We start from the raw sequence: 16,914 nt of genomic DNA, 5'->3' as shown, positions 1-16,914 counted from the left end.
TCTTCCATAGTCTTAGAAGTCTTGCGGAGATCCTGAAACCCTCACGCTAACTGTTGCACCTCAATTACCGGTGTAAACTCAGCTCGGAACCTGGTAGAGAGATCCTCCCATGACATGGCATCAACAGAACCATCACCCACCTCACTACTAACCTCTTCCCACCAATCCCGTTCCCTATCCTTCAATAGGTAGGAAACATAGCTGGCCTTTGCCTCCTCAGGAGAGAAACTCGTCCTCAACGCGTCAGCCATATCCACTAACCACCTCCTACTGGCAATGGGGTTCCTCTCCCCATAGAACACATGAGCTCTGCACATATGGAACTCACGGAAAGAAAGAGTGCAAGCTCTAATAATAGCCATAACCTCAGCACGGAACGCACCCACGCGCTCATCCAAGATCTTCAATATCCCCTCCTTGACCGAACCAAAGATCACAGGAGTCTGCTCCAAAATAGCACAAGTAATCTCCGATGAGATGAACTCCCACATCTGCTCGCTAATCTGATCAGTACCTGCACCTGAGCCAGAACCAGAACCAGAACCTTCTCCCTGAGTGCTCAACACCAAACTGAGATACAACATGCCAAAGATCAGAACATACCCAAGAATCCTCTTCCTATAAGCTTCTTAGATTCTCCAGTACTCTCCTAGATTCAAGTATAGATCATGTGCTTTCAGTAGTACGGGCCCAATACTACCTTCCACACCTATCCATACTTTCCTCAAGGAGTATCCTGAATCCTCTAAGTCACCTTCTCAAACTGATGCACCAAAAACTCACTAAACCACACCACTAAATCCACTGAAGCATATCCTAGGCTCTCCTAGGTTCCCGACCTCACCCAACCCTCAACTGTTGAAGGACTCCACCAATGTTAACTAGCTTCCTCATAAATATACTCGCATACAATAGAGATAAGATAATCCTTCGAGTAAAAGACTCAATCCTAGAACGGTTGACTCAAACTAGAGATGCGCAATAGGGTCAAATCCATCACTCTAATACTATTTAACATCACTAAGTGTCCCCCAAAGCACAAAGCAAGCAACATTTAGGCAACGAGAAAATCTAACCAACATACACAAATCAAACCTTTCTATCCACTTATCAGAAATTCATACTAACATGCAATTTTAAAGCTCATGCAATCAGACATTTAAAGGCTATCTCTCATATCAAGAAATCTTGAGCAGATCCTTAGCCCTAATCTAGCATGTAATTCACATAATCATATCATATATCATAATAAACTTGTATTGGTATTATGGGAACCACTTACTTGAGCTCGGCCGATTACATTCATCACACCTCTTCCTTTGATTAGAAATTCATTTTTAATTTAATGTTCATTTTATAAAAAAATTCACCAAACCCTCTGTAACATCACAAAATTCAAGCCCAGAAATTTCATATTAATTATTTATTTCATAAAAGCATTCATTAGAAAATATTGTGCCAACACGTCATTTCATAAAACAATGTATCATGTTCGAAACCCACGTCATAAACAAATATCATATCAGAGTACAATCCCAGAAAACTTCGTGCGGAAAATCATATGTGTGTGTGATGTCATGCTACGCCACCAGCTCCTTCCCCTTAGACGAAGAGGTACCTGAAACCAAAAACTGAGACCGTAAGCACAAAGCTTAGTGAGTTCCCCCATCATACCACATACCATACAATACCATCAGTATCTTTCAACCGACAATCATCATCGGTATCTTTCAACCGGTAGTCATCATCGGTATCTTACAACCGGTAATCATCATCGGTATCTTTCAACCGGTAACTGGGGTCTATTCCACCCCTACCACTAGCATACAACAACAAGGTATAAGCATACAATCAGGCATGTCCGAGTACTGAACTACCCTTCGGTCCTAAGGACCACTTTCAGGGAAAAACTATCCCTATCATACACGTAACATATCATACATATATATCTCATAACCAAACGCGTATCCATACCAAGATAATTATCACAAAGACAATCATCTTCTAAAATACTCCTACATGGTGGGCCAACATTGTGGCCTTAGACCCACCCCTACTAGAAGGTAACTCACCTCAAAAGGCTGACTGCTGAAAAGTTGATCCGCAAATGTCTGACAGCTACTCCGGTGATCCCCCAGCTATATTTCCATAAAACACTTAATCAGACATTGATACTATTCCCAAGGTAAAATGACTATTTTACCCCTGACCAATTCCAAACCAAAGTCAAGTCAAAGTCAAAGTCAACTTCCAGTTGACCTGGCTCGCCGAGTTGGCTTGCCAACTCGCCGAGTCCATATCCAGTCAATTGTCCTTACTCCTGTCTCTACTCGTCGAGTTAGGCATTGACTCGACAAGTTCACTTCCTAACTGATACTCAATGGTCCTTCATCCGACTCGCCGAGTTGTATGAAAAACTCGTCGAGTTAATCTTCATCCGATGAACACGTTCTGTCCTCGACTCGCCGAGTTGATGAACAACTCGTTGAGTTCTATGAAGATTGCCCTGGACTCGCCGAGCACCTTCATGCACTCGCCGAGTCCCATTAACTTTCAAATCAATGGCTTAGCCCAGAACGTTGGGACACTCCCCGAAGACCCCCTTAAAACCTTTCCACACTCAACTGGGTCCTTTCGAACCTCAACAGAATGGGACAAAACCCCCTAGACTCAACGAGCCCAAGAATGGACTCGCCGAGTTGGTCACGTCCAAACCCTAAATCTTTGCTTTCTGATGTACATCCTTTGATCAAAAGATAGATCCAAGCTTCTACAATTGATCTAGCACGTAAAGTTACAAACTTTACGTGTTTGCATGGGACTTTGAGCTCAAAAGGACATAAAAAAAGCTCATATGGCACATGGGACCTTTCATGGGTGCAAAAGCAACCCAAATCTGCCTAGTGACTCCTTTCATGATGCGATTCAGAAGCTTAAACCCCCAACCATGTTTGCAAACATGGTTGGCCACCAAAAATGGCTCATAAAAGCCCTAAACCTCCCTAAAGAGGGATCTAACAAATGAATGAGCAAGGTCACATCTTTTTACCTTCAATGAGCTAAAGAAGGTGCACAAACTCAAGTTCCCTTGATCTCTACATGCTTCCTCAAGCTTCTCTCCTTCCTTCTTAAGATCACAAGCACCAAAATCCACCAACAAGGCTTAGATTGCTTCAAAAATGGCTAGGGTTTCAGTGAGGGGTGTTTGGGAGCATAAAGGAGTGATGGAGGCTGCATAAGGTCGTTTAAATAGAGTGCAAACCCCTGGATTTGGGTTTTTGTCCAGACAACGGCTACTCGCCGAGTCCGGGGCCCGACTCGCAGAGTCCACAGCTTAAACTCTGCGTCTCATCCCACTTCTACTCGGCGAGTCAGCCCTTCGACTCACCGAGTCCAAGGCCAAGATTGCAAATCATTAAAAGAATTAAATACAAGAATACGTACCAAGAACAAGGTGCTACAAATCTCCCCCACTTATTTTAGACTTCGTCCTCGAAGTCTGCTGCTCGCTCCTGAAACAGCTTGGGGTAATGCTCCATCATCTCGTCCACCAGCTCCCAAGTCCACTCCGACCCCTTCCGGTGCTGCCATTGCACCTTCACGAGTTCCACTTTTTTGTTCCTCAGATCCTTCGACTTCCGGTCAAGGATCGCTACAGGCCGCTCGATGTAATTCAGGCTGTCATCAACCTGAATGTCCTCCAAGGGTATCACCGCTGAGTCGTCCACCAGGCACTTCCGCAGCTGGGAGATGTGAAAAGTGTTATGGATCTGACTGAGTTCGACTGGAAGATCCAGCCGGTACGCCACCTTGCCCACCCGGTCTACAACCCTAAACGGTCCAATAAACCTGGGACCCAACTTGCCCCGCTTCTTGAATCGGATGACGCCCTTCCAATGAGACACTTTCAGGAGAACCATATCCCCGACCTGGAACTCCAGGTTTGATCGACGCTTATCGGCATAACTTTTTTGCCGACTCTAAGAAGTCTGAAGCCTGCTCCGGACCTGCTAAATCTTCTCTGTCATCTTGAGCACTACTTCGGTGCTCCCCATGACCCTCTGGCCAACCTCGCCCCATCATATCGGGGTCCTGCACCTCCTCCCATACAACATCTCGAAGGGAGGATGGTCGATACTCGCATGATAGCTATTATTATACGAGAACTCTGCTAATGGAAGGTAGGTATCCCAGCTACCTCCGAAGTCTAAAACACATGCCCGCAGCATGTCCTCCAAAGTCTGGACGGTCCGCTCGCTTTGACCATCTGTCTGCGGGTGAAAAGCGGTGCTGAAGTGCAGACGAATACCCAACTCGTCGTGGAATTTTTTCCAAAAACTGGATGTGAACCGCACATCCCTATCCGAAATCACCGAAACTGGCACTCCGTGCCGCGCCACCACCTCCCTGATATAGATATCGGCCAATTTCTCGGCCGAGATGCTCTCCTGAATCGAGATAAAGTGGGCGCTCTTGGTCAATCGACCGACGATGACCCAGATCGAATCCACTCCTCGCGCGGTCCTAGGAAGCTTGGTGATAAAATCCATTGTGATGTCTTCCCATTTCCATAGTGGAATATCCAACGGGTGCATCTTGTCGTGCGGTCTCTGATGCTCGGCCTTGACCTTCCTGCAGGTCAAGCACCGCTCCACGTACCATGCCACATCTCGCTTCGTGCAGGGCCACCTATAGTCCAGACGAAGGTCCCTATACATCTTCGTCGCCTCGGGATGAATGGAGAACCGGGATTTGCACGCCTCCTCCATCAGAACTTTGCGCACGCCTCCATGATAAGGGACCCACACCCTACGGTGAAGAGTCAGTAACCCTCGACTATCATAGTCGAAGGAGGAAACCTGCCCCATAATCCGCTCACTCTTCCGATGTTCCTCCTTCATAGCCTCCTGCTGAGCCTCCCGAATCCGCTCCAGCAGCGGAGTCACCACTATCATCCTTAGGCAGATATCTCGGATCAGCATTGCCTTACGGCTAAGCGCGTCAGCCACCACAATGGCTTTCCCCAGATGGTAATGGATCTCACAATCATAAGCCTTTACCACGTCAAGCCACCGACGCTGCCTCATGTTCAGATTCGGATGGTCCATAAGATACCTCAGGCTCTTGTGGTCCATGTAGATGGTACAACGAACCCCATAGAGGTAATGACGCCAAATATTGAGGGCGAACACAACAACCCCCAGCTCCAAATCATGCATTGGGTATTTCGCCTCGTGAGGCTTCAGCTTCCTCGAACATTAAGCAATAACGTGCCCTCTCTGCATCAACACTGCGCCCAAACCCGAGATGGACGCATCCCAGTACACAACAAAATCCTCCATGCCCTCTGGCAGGGCTAAGATTGGCGCCTCACACAATCTTTGTCTCAACGTCTCGAATGCGGCCTGCTGCTCGGGCCCCCAACGAAAAACCATGGCTTTCCTCGTCGGCCTGGTCAGGGGTACGACTATCTTGGAGAAGTCCTGAATGAATCTCTGATAGTAGCCCACCAATCCTAGGAAGCTCCAAATCTCTGATGGAGACCTCGGGACCTCCTATCTCATCACGGCCTCTACCTTGGCCGGATCCATTGATATCCCGTCCTGGTTGACAAGGTGCCCCAGAAACTGCACCTCGCACAACCAGAACTCACACTTGGAGAACTTAGCATATAAGCTTTCCCTCCTCAAAGTATTCAGAACCTCACGCAAGTGCTCCTCATGCTGCTCTCGCGTCTTGGAGTAAACCAAGATATCGTCAGTGAGAACAATCACGGACCGATCCAACATCAGCCGGCACACGCGATTCATAAGATCCATGAATGCGGAATGAGCATTGGTGAGCCCGAAAGGCATCACCACAAACTCGTAATGACCATAACGTGTCCAAAAAGCAGTCTTATGCACATCCTCCTCTCTGACCCTCATCTGATGATACCCTGATCGCAAATCAATCTTGAAGAACCAAGATGCTCCCTGAAGCTGGTAGAAGAGGTCATCGATCCTCGGGAGTGGGTAACGGTTCTTCACCGTTACCTTATTCAGCTCCCGATAGTCTATACACATCCGATGCGACCCGTCCTTCTTCTTCACAAACAGAATCGGGGCTCCCCAGGGTGAACTGCTCGGTCTAATGAATCCCTTGTCTAACAGCTCCTACAACTATGTAGACAACTCATGCATCTCAGGAGGAGCCAACTGATACAGCGCCTTGGCTATCGGAGCCGCACCAGGGACTAGGTCGATCCTAAACTCCACCTGACTCTCCGGAGGTATCCCAGGCAACTCCTCGGGGAATACATCCATAAACTCCCGCATCATGGATACATCGCCCACTGTCGCCTTACCCGCCTCTGGGGTGTCCATAACATATGCGATATACCCTGCGCAACCCTGCTGAAGGTAGCGCCTAGCTCTCGTTGCTGAACATACAGCTGGTCCTCATTGTGGCCTCTCGCCCTAAACTACTAACTCTCCCCCACTTGGGGTCCTGATCCGTACCAGCTGATGTGCACAATCTATCACTGCCCCCATTGGGGCTCAACCAATCCATGCCTATAATAACCTTGTTCCCCCGCAACTGTATGGGAACCAAGTCTACCAGGTAACGTTCCTCGAACAGCCTCAAAACACAATCTCAGTAGACCTCCGATGCTCGCACTGATCGGTCGTCTGTAATCTCGACCTCTAGAGGGCAATCCAACATGCCCGAAGACTCAGGAAACTTCTTGCTAAGCGCACGAGAGACAAATGATCGGGTAGCACCCGAATCAAACAACACCTGAACTGGGATACCGTTCACATGGAACGATCCTAAACGCATATACACAGAGCACATATCAATATCATAACATCATACAGATAAATCAAAGGAAAAGAATCATACCCGTCACCACATCAGGTGCAGCGCGTGCCTCCTCGGCTGTTAGCCGAAATGCTCGGCTCTGAACCACTGGAGCCTCCGACTTGACCTTCCGGCCATCCATAACCCGTGCTATCGCTGATGCTGGCGCCACTGTCGGCGCTGCTACTGCTGCTGTCAACCTGGGACAATTGGCCTTTTATGGCCCCTCTGATTGCAATGGAAGCAAATCAGGTCTGATGTCTGAATCGCAGAAGTCGGGGCAGTACAATCTCTGCCAAAATGCCCCACCTTGCCGCACTTATAGCAGCCTGAACCCGACCCAGTGCGACAAACTCCCTCATGTGACCGACCGCATTTCCCACAGCGGTCCCGCCCTGACTGGCTTTTCGGCCTACCATCGGATCCCTTGGGCTTCTTCCCCAAAGCCCCCATCGTCTGCCCCTCAACAGCCTTCCTCTTCCGTATGTGCTCCAAATCAATCTCTCTCTCTAGCCCTGGCAATCATGGACTCTATGGTAGGGCAAGCAGAGAAACTAACATGCTCCCGAATATCAACCCGTAGCATGTCATGGTATCGGGTCCTCCTCATATCCTCATCCCCCGCATACTAGGGTACCAACAAGGCCCTCTCCCGGAACTTAGCGGTGATCTCCGCCACAGTCTCCGTAGTCTGTCTCATATCCAAGAACTCTCTGGCTAGCTGTTGAAGCTCCACAGCTGGTGCAAACTCAGCCCTGAATCGGGTCACGAAATCTGACCATGTCATAGCCTCAATGGCTGGGGCTCCCAGCATATCGCCAATCAATTCCCACAAATCTCTGGCTCTATCCCACAAACATCCTATAGCGAAACGGACCTTCGACCCTTCCGGGAAAAAAACTCGTCAGCTGCGCAGACTCGATGTGTGTGATCCATCTCCTAGTAGCAATAGGGTCCTTCACCCCATGAAAATCCGGTGCACCACTCCCACGGAAGTCCTTAAAGGACAGTATATGTGTACCCACCTGGCTAGACGCCAGATCACTCCTGAATGCCCAGAGGCGATCCTCCATCAGCTCAATAATTCCTTCCTTGATCGACCCGAAAATGACCGGGGTCGCCTCAAGGATACCTCTCGTAATCTCATACGCGATAAACTCGCGTAACCCATCATGGACATGCTCGGATCCCGCTCCCGAACCCGATCCTGAACCAGATCTTGATCCCCCTGCTCCATGACGTGTGACCACCATTCTGAAAATAATAACACAATTGTCAGGATCACATATACCCCCGAAAGGTCTCTGTAGTGGTGTTGATTATGATGGCATGTGCGGAATTAGAAAGATTTAGTGAATCATCATGTAAACTCAAGAACACAAGGAGTAAATAAATCTTTGTAAACTCATATTAGATCTACAAAAGAATATACAAATGGGTTTGTACACAATTTCTCTCTCTAGACTAACACTCCAAACGGCTCCTTTTATAATGGGAGTCACTCACTTCCTATTTATAGGAAAGACTCAACCCATTTACACATACAAGAGGGTAAGCCTAAAACACTACATCCAAGAGTGACTTTGCACCCTAACATTCTCCCCCTTAAAGTTAGGATTGGATGTCCCGGCTTCAGTCTCCAACGAGCTAGCGTGATCAAGACCAAACTCCCCCTCGAAGTAACATCGGTCTTCAAATTCGCTAATGAATATTCGACAAACCCGAGAAGCTTCGAATACCCATCATTCTCCCCCTTTTTATAATAAAAAAATGATTATAAAACCCACTAAGGATGAGAAGCACCCGAGGAATAGTCTTCACGATACTCCCCCTTGATGTGTACTAAAAATGAATCACCAAAAATCTTGCACAGAAAAACAATCACGAAAAAGCCACAAAAAATTTCCAATTTGTGAAATTTTTTGACTTTTTGTGTGAAAGTTGCAAGATTTTCCAAAATCCGGGTAAAAATCATCACTTTCTGAAACTTGCAAGGACCCGTTGCGCCATAACCAGCCAAATATGCGAAACACTCCCCCATTTGCGAAACTGGGTAGAATGTGTAAATTCGCACAAACTGTAGGGACCAGAAATGAAAAATCTGCAATTTCTCAGCTTTTATTACCCATTTGCGAAGTTGGGTATAAACTGCCAGCATTTTGAAACTACATGGACTCACTTCGAAAATTCTGTATTCTCATCAATTTTTGCTCCAAATTCGAAACTGGACTAATTTTGCCATTTCGTAAAAATGTAAGGAGCCAAATTCAAAACTTGAGTGTTTTCTTCCCCAATTCATTTGTTTCACAATGAAGTGCTTCTTCACTTCGTTAATCAGAGAGAGAAAATCGCAACAGGCTTCGCGTTTATCGGGAGAGCTTTGTTAACAAATCGTGTATAGCCATGATAACAAAGCGCGAATCCACACCCTTCGTTAATCAACATTAAAACAAAGTTTCGTTAGATCATCTATGATTCGTTCTCAAAGCATCAAGCACCTTCGCTTCATTAATTGACCACTGAACCATCAACTCCAATAACGAATTCACAACATTCGTTCACATCCTACAAAATCAGCTTCCCAGTCGACTCCAAATCACCATCAATATCCAACTTTCGAAATCAATCACATCTAAAATCACGAACCATTCACAATTCGTTTCACAGTTAACGAATTCGCTATATCTGCCTTCGTCAACAACATATCGTTCGTTACTCCAAATCATCAAATCAATTCATCGACTCCAAAATCAATTTCGATTCATAAACTGTTGATTTCCAGTTAACATCTTGAACCACTAACGAAATTGTTCAATCCCATGACTTCGCTTTCTCCTTCACGAATCGTCAATCAATCAGCAACCATAAAATACCAATTCCTTCGTTATCAGTTATCGATTTCATCCCCAAAATCAGATTCCTCAATTATTCCAACTCGTCATCTAAAAATGAATCCATTCACCACTCAAACACATATTTACACAGTCAACCTCAGTAATTATTCGACATCCAAATCCCAGTCATCACCAATTAAACCTTTGTTCTTTGACCATCGTCTTTGGATATCAATCGATTCCACTCTTTCTTGACTTCGAATCAATCAACTCTTGCATTAACTTTGCTTTTCATTCACAAACCCAAAAACCATCAATTAATTCTTCGTCATCAAATACCGTAACGATGTTCATCACAAGAACATACATCCAACTGATTTTCGAAATTAATCCTCCAATCAGACATAATTTCAACATCTATAGCTTGTTCTCAACTCAAAAACAACAATTTCAGCCTCCAATTTATTGAATCGCCATCTAAAAATCAAAGTTGACTTTTCTTTTTTGAGTTTGATTTTTTGAATTGACTCATCGATTGAATCAGTATTACATCAATAATCACCCCCAAACACTGTCGACAATCTCATACAGTTAGATATTGAACATCTAATACTGAATTCGATTTTATGGAACATCAAAATTGATTTTGACTTCACAACAGATTACGATTTTGACTTCTCTAAAGTATGTTTAACTTGCAAATGATCTTTCTAATCGATGCAGCAAAGAAATCCAATACCAAATCGAAAATACAACTTCGAATTTTGAAGAGAATCAATCTAAAAAAATACGAATAAATTCGGATTTGAGATATGTTTGAGTTCAATCACCGATAACATAAGAAGCATGAATGAATAAAAGATCTAATTGAGTATGGGCTGATGTAGTAATGGAAATCCATTTGAACATCGATGAATAGTAACAGACTATTGATTTTGGGCTTAAAAGTTAGATCACGAACAATAAAAGAATTTTGATTTTTGGAATTTTGATCTTAACAAGAATAATTGGATCAACTATGGGGTTGAAACAAATTAGATCCAATGAGGCAAATCGATCAAAAATGAAAAACGTAAACTACGAATCGAAATCATTGATGTTTTGGAATCCATTTGAGAATTTGAGATACCTTTTTGATGAATCGAGTTCAGTTTTCAACAAACGAATCGAATTTAGAAGATCTTGGTTCTTTAGTTGGAACGAGAAAATCTCCAATTTGAACATTGTACCACCCATTATGCGAGATGTACAACTCGTTCTTCGTGTTCTTCATCAAACTAAGAACATCTTCAAAAGAACCACCAACACTTTTGGGTTTTGACTTCAAATTCAATGCAACACTTGGAGATTGTTGCTTTGGAACCCAAATTTGTTTCACAGATTTCGATTTCACAACAACATTTGACGATTTTTGTGAATAAACCCGCTTGTTTTTTAGATTGATCTTCTTCTTATTTTTCTTTCTCATCTTTTTGCATCTTGAAGACTTGACTTCATGAACAAACCCACTTTCCACAACATCAACTTTGTGAATTTGAATCAAATCTTTTGGAGTTTGATAGTTGTGATTTTCTTGGATCACCGATTTCCGATAAGGAATCATTCTTTCAAACGAATCACAAGAACACAAAATATCATCGGTTTGAACTCCAATCGAACAAAAAACTTTTTCATCTTGAGAATCAACTTGAATCTTCTTATCATGAGCTTCAAGAACATCAAGAACATCACATTGAACTCCATTGTCAACAACTTCAACAAACTTACATGCACGAAGATCATTCGGTTTTTCAATTAGAGAAATGTATTTCTTATTGAACAAATCTCTTTCTTCTCCTTCCTTTTGATTTCTACTATGGACTAATATGGACAAGTCAATTTTATTCGACCAAACAATCTTACAAAGTGGTTGAAATATCAATCTTCCATGATCATCCTTCAAACCTCCATAAGAAACCATATTACCCCATGAAATCAATTTGCTTAACACCAACCCATAAAATTGATCTTCATTTACTTTGTATTTCACATCTTTAACGATCACAATCCAAGAATCATATGGCAAATCCGCCATGATCACAAAAACTTGAAGATTTGTAGAGAGAGAAAGTGATTTCAAATGGGTTTTCTAGAGAGAGAAAGCAAAAATCACTTGAATTCTAGTGAAGAAAATCGAATTATGAATAGAATCAAAGATGAATTCGATTTCTAGCATCCAAAAACTCTGCAAATCACGAAGATCCAAGATCATAAAATGAATCACCAAATCAAGATAGCCATCAAGGATCAATTCTTGATCTAATCAAGAACACCCGCTCTAATACCAATTGTAGTGGTGTTGATTATGATGGCATGTGCGGAATTAGAAAGATTTAGTGAATCATCTTGTAAAATCAAGAACACAAGGAGTAAATAAATCTTTGTAAACTCATATTAGATCTAGAAAGAATATACAAATGGGTTTGTACATAATTTCTCTCTCTAGACTAACACTCCAAATGGTTCCTTTTATAATGGGAGTCACCCACTTCCTATTTATAGGAAAGACTCAACCCATTTACACATACAAGAGGGTAAGCCTAAAACACTACATCCAAGAGTGACTTTTCACCCTAACAGTCTCACACACTCTCCAAGTTTCCAGGTTCCATCTCGGCCCTCCTTGAATTGAGTACGGATCCTCTGCTTTTAGTAGTACGGGCCCATACTACCTTTCACATCTATCCGTACTTTCCTCAAGGATTGCCTTGACTTCACCAAGTCCCTTTTCACCGATGCTCTTCCCACTGATCACATCCTAGGTTTCCCTAGGGCACTCTCCGACATACTCCCCGCCATCAGCTGCATTAGGAGTCCTTACCGCTTCCCCCTAACTAGTTTGCGGATACTGTTGCATATCCGTTCACTAGTTAGTCGAAGTTGGCTAGAACCCCCATACCACAAGCAAGCAACGTTCGTGCGTTGAGTAACCAAACCAGGCATAACCTACACAGGCTATCCTACAGCCGACTAAACAGTCCTAGCATACAGCTCATACAACAGGCATATAAGGCATCCTTCCTAGATCCTTAGCCCTAACTAGCATGCAATTTTGAGAATCATATATCAGGAACACAAGGCATCCTCCTAGACCCTTAGTCCTATTCTAGCATGCAGTTTCCTGAATCAAAACCATACAACATAGCATAACAAGTATGGGTATCTTGGGGAAAGCTTACTTGAGCCCGGCCGATCGCACGCATCACACACTTCGTCTTTCTTAAAACTTCCCATTTTAGATTTTAGAAAACCATTTTCCTTGTAAAAATCTTTTTAGTCCCTCGGTTTGAGTCCAGAAACCCCCGAGGGAGTGTTCGAATCCCTCAAACCAGGGCTCTGATACCAACTTGTAACATCTCCAAATTCAAGCCCAAAAATTTCATTTTAATTATTTATTTCATAAAAGCATTCATTAGAAAATACTGTGCCAACACGTCATTTCGTAAAACATTGTATCATGTTCAAAACCCATGTCATAAACAAATATCATATAATAGTACAATCCCAAAAAACTTCGTGCGGAAAATCATATGTGTGTGTGATGTCATGCTACGCCGCCAGCTCCTTCCCCTTAGACGAAGAGGTACCTGAAACTAAAAACTGAAATTGTAAGCACAAAGCTTAGTGAGTTCCCCCATCATACCATATACCATACAATACCATCGATATCTTTCAACCGGTAATCATCGTCGGTATCTTTCAACCGGTAGTCATCATCGGTATCTTACAACCGGTAATCATCATCGGTATCTTTCAACCGGTAATCATCATTGGTATCGTTCAACCGGTAACTGGGGTCTATTCCACCCCCTACCACTAGCATACAACAACAAGGTATAAGCATACAATCAGGCATGTCCGTGTACTGAACTACCCTTCGGTCCTAAGGACCACTGTCAGGGGAAAACTATCCCTATCATACACGTAACATATCATACAGATATATCTCATAACCAAACACGTATCCATACCAAGATAATTATCACAAAGACAATCATCTTCTAAAATACTCCTACTTGGTGGGCTGGCATTGTGGCCTTAGACCCACCCCTACTGGAAGGTAACTCACCTCAAAAGGGTGGCTGCTGAAAAGCTGATCCGCAAAGTCTGATAGCTGCTCCGGTGATCCCCCGGCTATATTTCCATAAAACACATAATCAGACATTGATACTATTCCCAGGGTAAAATGACTATTTTACCCCTGACCGATTCCAAACCGAAGTCAAGTCAAAGTCAAATTCAACTTCTCGTTGAGCGGCTCGCCGAGTTGGCTTGCCAACTCTCCGAGTCCATATCCAGTCAATTATCCTTACTCCCGTCTCTTCTCGTCGAGTTAGGCATTGACTCGACGAGTTCACTTCCTAACTGATACTCAATGGTCCTTCATCCGACTCGCCGAGTTGTATGAACAACTCATCGAGTTAATATTCATCCGATGAACACGTTCTGTCCTCGACTCACCGAGTTGATGAACAACTCGTCGAGTTCTATGAAGATTGCCCTGGACTCGCCGAGCACCTTCATGCACTCGCCGAGTCCCATGAACTTTTAGATCAATGGCTTATTCCAGAACGTTGGGTCACTCCCCGGAGACCCCCTTAAAACCTTTCCAAACTCAACTGGGTCCTTTCGACCCTCAACATAATGGGATAGAACCCCCCAGACTCGCCGAGTCCAAGAATGGACTCGTCGAGTTGGTCACGTCCATACCCTAAATCTTTGCTTTCTGATGTATATCCTTTGATCAAAGGATAGATCCAAGCTTCTACAATCGATCTAGCACGTAAAGTGTAACACCCCGGATTCCCAGGTATTATTTATTCTTGTATTTTTGGGAGAATTGTGAGGAGACTCGGCGAGTTGGAGTCCAAACTCGCCGAGTAGGATCGCGGTTTTGGGCGCGGGTTCGCGTCTGGACTCGGCGAGTCCATGCTGTTTAATAAAACCCTAATTTCCAGGGTTTGAGACCTATTTAAAGGGGCTTATGGCCGTCATTTGCGGCCACCAACCCCTAGAGAGAAACCCTAAAGAGATTTGAGCGTTTTGGGAGAGAGAAGAGGCCATTGTTGACCCTTGAAGCTTTGTTTGGCAAGGCAAAGGAGATTCTAGCTAAGAGAAGGCAAGGGAGGTGGACATCTTTCGATTTTGGAGCTCAGAGCATCATCTTGGAGGTATATTTGGCTCCCTTTTTCTGTTGTTATGTTGAACATGGGGGTTTAGGGTTTCTTGACCCCTTTGTTGGTTAGATTTGATGTCCATTTCGTCCCTATTTGTGATGAGGCTTAAGATGAGATCCATAGAGGTCCAGAGAAGCTTTATTCCTTAAGCTTTATGAGGGTTCATGAGATTATTGGCCTAGAGTTATGAGATATGGGGCTAAAACATCATTTATGAGCAAATAGTTGTTGTTTGAGCCCCAAGGTTTGGACTTTACGTGATTATCATGCCTGGGGAGGCCAGATCTATGATTGTATGGAACAGATCTGACCTCAGAAGGGAGTTTGAGTTTATGCATGGCATGGACTCGCCGAGTCTGAAGAACAGACTCGACGAGTAGCATGAAGTTTGACCATAACCACTCAGCGAGTGGTCTTGCCGAGTTAAGGGGTCGACTCAGTGAGTCAGGGAGAGTCAAGGGGTGGGGCTGAGTCAAGCCTGAACTCGCCGAGTTGTTCTTGAGACTCGGCGAGTTGAGTCGTGGTGGCCCCGCGATTCATGCCATGTGGAACTCGTCTAGTTAGGGAAGCACTCGACGTGTCAAGAGAGGATCCAAGGGAGTCAGTGGACACGTATAGACTCACTAAGTCGCCCTAGTGCACTCGCCGAGTCCGGTCAAAGTTAACCGTTGACCTTGTTGACCTTTAGGGTTGAGTTCAGTTGTATTTATGGGTGTATTACTTTGTGTGATTAGGCGGAGGCTAGACCACATTTAGTCTGAGGCAGATATTTACCGAGATACCCGAGGTGAGTCTTCTCACTATACTTTACCTAGTGTGGTAATAGAGTTTAAAGACAGAGTATTATAGAGTTATATGTCAGAGTGATTGCATGTTATTACGTGTTGTGAGTTGTTGTGATATGTGATATGCATGATTATAGAGTTACAGAGTTGGGACTTTTGGGTCCCTAGAGTTAGGGCCAAAGGGCCCACAAAGAGTTGGTGCTGGAGGGCCCCACTAAAACATATTGACCAGAGGGTCAACAGAGTTACAGCCTCGAGTGGCTACTATGTGATTAGTGTGGTATTTTGGGGAAACTCACTAAGATTATGCTTACAGTGTTCAGTGTTATGTGTTTCAGGTACCAGTGATGACCGCGGGAAGGCGTCGGCTTGATTCGTACATACATATGGGAATTGGATGTATTTTGATCTTGGGAGACATTTGTGATTTGAAGACTTGATGTTATGACATTTTGTAAACGAAGTGTTTAATTAAAAATGTGTTTTTCAAAAGAGAAAAATTGTTTTAATTTTTACGGTGTTACATAAAGTTACAAACTTTACGTGCTTACATGGGACTTTGAGCTCAAAAGGACATAAAACAAGCTTATATGGCATATGGGACCTTTCATGGGTGCAAAAGCAACCCAAATCTGCCTAGTGACTCCTTTCATGATGTGATTCAGAAGCTTAAACCCCCAGCCATGCTTGCAAACATGGTTGGCCACCAAAAATGGCTCATAAAAGCCCTAAACCTCCCCAAAGAGGGATCTAACAAATGAATGAGCAAGGTCACAGCTTTTTACCTTCAATGAGCTGAAGAAGGTGAACAAACTTAGGTTCCCTTGATCTCTACTTGCTTCCTCAAGCTTCTCTCCTTCCTTCTTAAGATCACAAGCACCAAAATCCACCAACAAGGCTTAGATTGCTTCAGAAACGGCTAGGGTTTCATTGAGGGGTGTTTGGAAGCATGAAGGAGTGATGGAGGCTGCATAAGGTCGTTTAAATAGGGTGTAAACCCCTGGATTAGGGTTTTTTCCAGACAGCGGCTACTCGCCGAGTCCACAGCTTAAACTCCGCGTCTCATCCCGCTTCTACTCGGCGAGTCAGTCCTTCGACTCGCCGAGTCCAAGGCCAAAATTGCAAATCATTAAAAGAATTAAATACAAGAATACGTACCAAGAACCAGGTTCTACACCCTCAGTTTGAGTTCAGGCACACCCGAGAGTATGCCCGAATCCTTCAAACCAAGGCTCT

The sequence above is a fragment of the Lactuca sativa genome, chromosome 9 (assembly GCF_002870075.4).
Source record: "Lactuca sativa cultivar Salinas chromosome 9, Lsat_Salinas_v11, whole genome shotgun sequence".
In the NCBI taxonomy this organism is placed as follows: Eukaryota; Viridiplantae; Streptophyta; class Magnoliopsida; order Asterales; family Asteraceae; genus Lactuca; species Lactuca sativa.
The sequence above is the reverse complement of the archived record's forward strand: the minus strand, read 5'-3'. Positions refer to the sequence as shown.